Below are 7,734 nucleotides of genomic sequence, written 5' to 3' on the forward strand. Positions count from 1 at the left end.
TAGGGTTTTAGCAGTTTCTTGAAGATCTTTGTGGCAGGCCAAAAATAGGGCTGCGTCATGGAGGGTTTGCAGTAGATGGCCATGTTTGCGGAGATCTGGAGTGGTTAAGGTTCTTTCTCCCCCCCCAATTTTTCATCGGTCCAGGGGTCTAGGGTTTAAGCAGTAAAGTTTGCTTTTAGTGTCAGAGTGTTAATTGGACCAAAAATTGTTGTAATTTGCAATTACATTGTGTCAGATTTACCAAAGATGGTTGCTTTTCGACCTGTAAGATCATACATTTGTTAATTGGAGCCATGAATCTCTATTTTTCTTTCTGAAAAAGGTAAAAAAGTCTGAATGTCTGAACTGTAGTCTGAAATGTCTGAACCTCTCTGTAGTCTGAAATGTCTGAACTTTTTCAACTTGATTGTTTTGCAGGACCCTTAAGCAACCACTTCTCTGTTAAGGTTATACATGGTGGCTACTTTCTGTGTGCTGGCAAGCATATGGATTATCACAAAGGTCACTCCATTTGATATGATTACTGTGACATAGATAATTGGACACCTAATGTTGTAGCCAGTCTAGTGGAGAAAATTGGATATGAGTTTGAGGGCAGGATCGGGGCTTATTGGTGTGTTCCTGGATTGACAGTGTATAAGAATGGATTAAGAGAGATCAAGATAGGGGACAACACTATGACAGAAAACATGAAGGATTGTGTTCTAAATGGCAACCACTTCCAATAGATATTTCTTGATCATGATGTGAGCATGATATCATATGTTTCTGTTGTTCAAGTCCACTCTGATGATGAGGATCCTCCAATTGTCAGGTTCAGTGGCATTAGGACAAAGAAGGAGAATGCACACCAGCAACAAGCAGAGTAGACACAACAGCAGCAAGAGGAGCAGGCTCAGCTCACCCTAGTGGAATAGGAGCAGGCTGAGCTCCCTCAAGTGGAACAGGAGCTGCCTCAGCATGATCAAGAGCATGAGCATGATCATGATCATGATCAAGAGCATGAGCAAGATGAAGCAGAGTCAGAAAGTGTAGCAGAGTCAGAAGAAGATGATTTCATACCAAGTCCACCCCATCCTGGAACTACTTACCTTTCATCTCAGTTTGGGTTTAGGGCAAGGAAATCCTTTAGGTTTTTGAACATGGATGCAGCAAACACAGTTGGCTGTTCAGTAGTGCAGGATTCAGATGAAGATTACATTCCACAAATTGTTGATTCAGACATTGATCTGCAGGATGATGATGACTTGTTTGACAAACATGTTGATTGTGAGAAGGGCAAAGGACCAGCAGTCCAAGAAGAAGTTGATGATGAAGGAAATATGCCCTAGAGGCAATAATAAAGTTATTATTTATTTCCTTATATCATGATAAATGTTTATTATTCATGCTAGAATTGTATTAACCGGAAACATAATACATGTGTGAATACATAGACAAACGAAGTGTCACTAGTATGCCTCTACTTGACTAGCTCGTTAATCAAAGATGGTTATGTTTCCTAACCATGAACAATGAGTTGTTATTTGATTAACGGGATCACATCATTAAGTGAATGATCTGATTGACATGACCCATTCCATTAGCTTAGCACCCGATCGTTTAGTATGTTGCTATTGCTTTCTTCATGACTTATACATGTTCCTATAACTATGAGATTATGCAACTCCCGTTTACCGGAGGAACACTTTGGGTACTACCAAACTTCACAACGTAACTGGGTGATTATAAAGGAGTACTACAGGTGTCTCCAAAGGTACATGTTGGGTTGGCGTATTTTGAGATTAGGATTTGTCACTCCGATTGTGGGAGAGGTATCTCTGGGCCCTCTCGGTAATGCACATCACTTAAGCCTTGCAAGCATTGCAACTAATAAGTTAGTTGCGGGATGATGTATTACAGAACGAGTAAAGAGACTTGCCGGTAACGAGATTGAACTAGGTATTTGGAATACCGACGATCGAATCTCGGGCAAGTAACATACCGATGACAAAGGGAACGACGTATGTTGCTATGCGGTCTGACCGATAAAGATCTTCGTAGAATATGTAGGAGCCAATATGGGCATCCAGGTCCCGCTATTGGTTATTGACCGGAGACGTGTCTCGGTCATGTCTACATTGTTCTCGAACCCATAGGGTCCGCACGCTTAAGGTTACGATGACAGTTATATTATGAGTTTATGCATTTTGATGTACCGAAGGTTGTTCGGAGTCCCGGATGTGATCACGGACATGACGAGGAGTCTCGAAATGGTCGAGACATAAAGATTGATATATTGGAAGCCTATGTTTGGATATCGGAAGTGTTCCGAGTGAAATCGGGATTTTACCGGAGTACCGGGAGGTTACCGGAACCCCCCGGGAGCTAAATGGGCCTTAGTGGGCTTTAGTGGAAAAGAGAAGGGGCAGCCCAAGATGGGCCGCGCGCCTCCCCCCTCCCCTAGTCCTATTAGGACAAGGAGAGGTGGCCGGCCCCTCCTCTCTCTTTTCCCCCTCCGCGAATCCTATTCCAACTAGGATTGGGGGGGGGGGAATCCTACTCCCAGAGGGAGTAGGACTCTCCTGGCGCGCCCTCCTTGGCCGGCCAGCCTCCCCCCCTTAGTCCTTTATATACGGAGGCAGGGGCACCCCAGAGACACACAAGTTGATCCACGTGATCTATTCCTTAGCCGTGTGCGGCGCCCCCAGCCACCATAGTCCTCGATAATATTGTAGCGGTGCTTAGGCGAAGCCCTGCAGCAGTAGCACATCAGGATCATCACCACGCCGTTGTGCTGACGGAACTCTTCCCCGACACTTTGCTGGATCGGAGTCCGGGGATCGTCATCGAGCTGAACGTGTGCTAGTCCTCGGAGGTGTCGTAGTTTCGGTGCTTGATCGGTCGGATCGTGAAGACGTACGACTACATCAACCAAACGCTTCCGTTGTCGATCTACTAGGTATGTAGATCATACTCTCCCCTCTCGTTGCTATGCATCACATGATCTTGCGTGTGCGTAGGAAATTTTTTGAAATTACTACGAAACCCAACAGTGGTATCAGAGCCTAGGTTTTATATGTTGATGTTATTTGCACGAATAGAACACAAGTGAGTTGTGGGCGATATAAGTCATACTGCCTACCAGCATGTCATACTTTGGTTCGGCGGTATTGTTGGATGAAGCGGCCCAGACCGACATTACGCGTACGCTTACGCAAGACCGGTTCTCCCGACGTGCTTTGCACAGAGGTGGCTTGTGGGTGACAGTTTCTCCAACTTTAGTTGAACCGAGTATAGCTACGCCCGGTCCTTGCGAAGGTTAAAACAGAGTCAAATTGACAAACTATCGTTGTGGTTTTGATGCGTAGGTGAGATTGGTTCTTACTTAAGCCCGTAGCAGCCACGTAAAACTTGCAACAACAAAGTAGAGGACGTCTAACTTGTTTTTGCAGGGCATGTTGTGATGTGATATGGTCAAGGCATGATGCTGAATTTTATTGTATGAGATGATCATGTTTTGTAACCGAGTTATCGGCAACCGGCAGGAGCCATATGGTTGTCTCTTTATTGTATGCAATTCAATCGCGATGTAATGCTTTACTTTATCACTAAACGGTAGTGATAGTCGTGGAAGCATAAGCTTGGCGAGACGACAACGATGCTACGATGGAGATCAAGGTGTCACGCCGATGACGATGGTGATCACCACGGTGCTTCGGAGATGGAGATCACAAGCACAAGATGATGATGTCCATATGATGTTTATCTTTTATGCATCTTATCTTGCTTTGATTGACGGTAGCATTATAAGATGATCTCTCACTAAATTATCAAGTAGTGTTCTCCCTGAGTATGCACCGTTGCGAAAGTTCTTCGTGCTGAGACACCACATGATGATCGGGTGTGATAGGTTCTACGTTCAAATACAACGGGTGCAAAACAGTTGCACACGTGGAATACTCAGGTTAAACTTGACGTGCCAAGCATATACAGATATGGCCTCGGAACACGGAGACTGAAAGGTCGAGCATGAATCATATAGTAGATATGATCAACATAGTGATGTTCACCAATGAAACTACTGCATCTCACGTGATGATCGGACATGGTTTAGTTGATTTGGATCACGTGATCACTTAGAGGATTAGAGGGATGTCTATCTAAGTGGGAGTTATTAATGAATATGATTAAATTGAACTTAAATTTATCATGAACTTAGTCCTGGTAGTATTTTGCAAATTATGTTATAGATCAATAGCTCGCGTTGTTGCTTCCCTGTGTTTATTTTGATATGTTCCTAGAGAAAATTGTATTGAAAGATGTTAGTAGCAATGATGCGGATTGGATCCGTAATCTGAGGTTTATCTTCATTGCTGCACAGAAGAATTATGTCCTTGATGCACCGCTAGGTGACGGACCTATTGCAGGAGCAGATGCAGACGTTATGAACGTTTGGCTAGCTCAATATGATGACTACTTGATAGTTTAGTGCACCATGCTTAATGGCTTAGAATCGGGACTTCAAAGACGTTTTGAACGTCATGGAGCATATGAGATGTTCCAGGAGTTGAAGTTAATATTTCAAGCAAATACCTGAGTTGAGAGATATGAAGTCTCCAACAAGTTCTATAGCTAAAAGATGGAGGAGAATCGCTCAACTAGTGAGCATGTGCCCAGATTGTCTGAGTACTATAATTGCTTGAATCAAGTGGGAGTTAATCTTCCAGATAAGATAGTGATTGACAGAATTCTCTAGTCACCATCACCAAGTTAGTAGAACGTCGTGATGAACTATAATATGCAAGGGATGACAAAATAATTCCCAAGCTCTTCGTGATGCTGAAATCGACGAAGGTAGAAATCAAGAAAAACATCAAGTGTTGATGGTTAACAAGACCACTAGTTTCAAGAAAAGGGCAAAGGGAAGAAGGGGAACTTCAAGAAGAACGGCAAGCAAGTTGCTGCTCAAGTGAAGAAGCCCAAGTCTGGTCCTAAGCCTGAGACTAAGTGCTTCTACTGCAAAGGGACTGGTCACTAGAAGCGGAACTACCCCAAGTGATTGGCCGATAAGAAGGATGGCAAAGTGAACATAAGTATATTTGATATACATCTTATTGATGTGTACTTTACTAGTGTTTATAGCAACCCCTCAGTATTTGATACTAGTTCAGTTGCTAGGATTAGTAACTAGAAACGGGAGTTGCAGAATAAACAGAGACTAGTTAAGGGTGAAGTTACGATGTGTGTTGGAAGTGGTTCCAAGATTGATATGATCATCATCGCACACTCCCTATAATTTCGGGATTAGTGTTGAACCTAAATAAGTGTTATTTGGTGTTTGCGTTCAGCATGAATATGATTTGATCATGTTTATTGCAATACGGTTATTCATTTAAGTAAGAGAATAAATTGTTGTTCTGTTTACATGAATAAAACCTTATATGGTTACACACCCAATGAAAATAGTTCGTTGGATCTCGATCGTAGTGATACACATAATCATAATATTGAAACCAAAAGATGCAAAGTTAATAATGATAGTGCAACTTATTTGTGGCACTGCCGTTTAGGTCATATTGGTGTAAAGCGCATGAAGAAACTCCATGCTGATGGGTTTTTGGAAACACTTGATTATGAATCAGTTGATGCTTGCGAACCATGCCTCATGGGCAAGATGACTAAGACTCCATTCTTCGGAACAATGGAGCGAGCAACAGATTTGTTAGAAATCATACATACTGATGTATGTGGTCCGATGAATATTGAGGCTCGCGACAGGTATCATTATTTTCTGATCTTCACAGATGATTTAAGCAGATATGGGTATATCTACTTAATGAAACATAAGTCTGAAACATTTGAAAAGTTCAAATAATTTCAGAGTGAAGTTGAAAATCATCGTAACAAGAAAATAAAGTTTCTACGATCTAATCGTGGAGAAGAGTATTTGAGTTACGAGTTTGGCTTTCAGTTAAAAAACAATGTGAAATAGTTTCACTACTCACGCCACCTGGAACACCACAATGTAATGGTGTGTCCGAACGTCATAACCGTACTTTATTAGATATGGTGCGATCTATGATGTCTCTTACCGATCTACCACTATCGTTTTGGGGTTATGCATTAGAGACAACCGCATTCACGTTAAATAGGGCTCCATCAAAATCCGTTGAGACGACACAATCTGAACTATGGTTTGGCAAGAAACCAAAGTTGTCGTTTCTTAAAGTTTGGGATTGTGATGCTTATATGAAAAAGTTTCAGCCTGATAAGCTCCAACCCAAATCGGAGAAATATGTCTTCATAGGATACCCAAAGGAGACTATTGGGTACACCTTCTATCACAGATCCGAAGGCAAGACATTCGTTGCTAAGAATGGATCCTTTCCAGAGAAGGAGTTTCTCTCGAAAGAAGTGAGTGGGAGGAAAGTAGAACTTGATAAGGTAATTGTACCATCTCCCTTATTGGAAAGTAGTTCATCACAGAAATCTGTTCTTGTGACTACTACACCAATTAGTGAGGAAGATAATGATGATGATCATGTAACTTCAGATCAAATTACTACCGAATCTCGTAGGTAAACCAGAGTGAGATCTGCACCAGAGTGGTACGGTAATCCTATTCTGGAAGTCATGTTACTAGACCATGACGAACTTGCGAACTATGAAGAAGCGATGGTGAGCCCAGATTCCGCAAAATGGCTTGAGGCCATGAAATCTGAGATGAGATCCATGTATAAGAACAAAGTATGGACTTTGGTTGACTTGCCAGATGATCGGCAAGCCATAGAAAATAAATGGATTTTCAAGAGGAAGACGGACGCTGATAGTAGTGTTACTATCTACAAAGCTAGAATTGTCGCAAAAGGTTTTCGACAAGTTCAAGGTGTTGACTACGGTGAGAGTTTCTCACTCGTATCTATGCTTAAGTCTGTCCGAATCATGTTAGCAATTGCCGCATTTTATGAAATCTGGCAAATGGATAAACAAAACTGCATTCCTTAATAGATTTATTAAAGAAGAGTTGTATATGATACAACCAGAAGGTTTTGTCAATCCTAAAGGTGCTAACAAAATATGCAAGCTCCAGCGATCCATCTATGGACTGGTGCAAGCATCTCGGAGTTGGAATATACGCTTTGATAAGTTGATCAAAGAACATAGTTTTATACAGACTTGCGATGAAGCCTGTATTGACAAGAAAGTGAGTGGGAGCACTACAACATTTCTGATAAGTATATATGTATGACATATTGTTGATCAGAAATAATGTAGAATTAATCTGCAAAGCATAAAGGAGTGTTTTTAAAGAAGTTTTTCAAAGAAAGACCTCGGTAAAGCTGCTTACATATTGAGCATCAAGATCTATAGAGATAGATCAAGACGCTTGATAAGTTTTTTCAATGAGTACATACCTTGACAAGATTTTGAAGTAGTTCAAAATGGAACAGTCAAAGAAAGAGTTCTTGCCTGTGTTGCAAGGTGTGAAATTGAGTAAGACTCAAAGCCCGACCATGGCAGAAGATAGAAATAGAATGAAAGTCATTCCCTATGCCTCAGCCATAGGTTCTATAAAGTATGCCATGCTGTGTACCAGATCTATTGTATACCCTACACTGTGTTAAGCAAGGGAGTACAATAGTGATCTAAGAGTAGATCACTGGACAACGGTCAAAATTATCCTTAGTGGAATAAGGAAATATTTCTCAATTATGGAGGTGACAAAAAGGTTCATCGTAAAAAGTTACGTCG

Source organism: Triticum aestivum, chromosome 3A (assembly GCF_018294505.1).
Source record: "Triticum aestivum cultivar Chinese Spring chromosome 3A, IWGSC CS RefSeq v2.1, whole genome shotgun sequence".
Classification (NCBI taxonomy): domain Eukaryota; kingdom Viridiplantae; phylum Streptophyta; class Magnoliopsida; order Poales; family Poaceae; genus Triticum; species Triticum aestivum.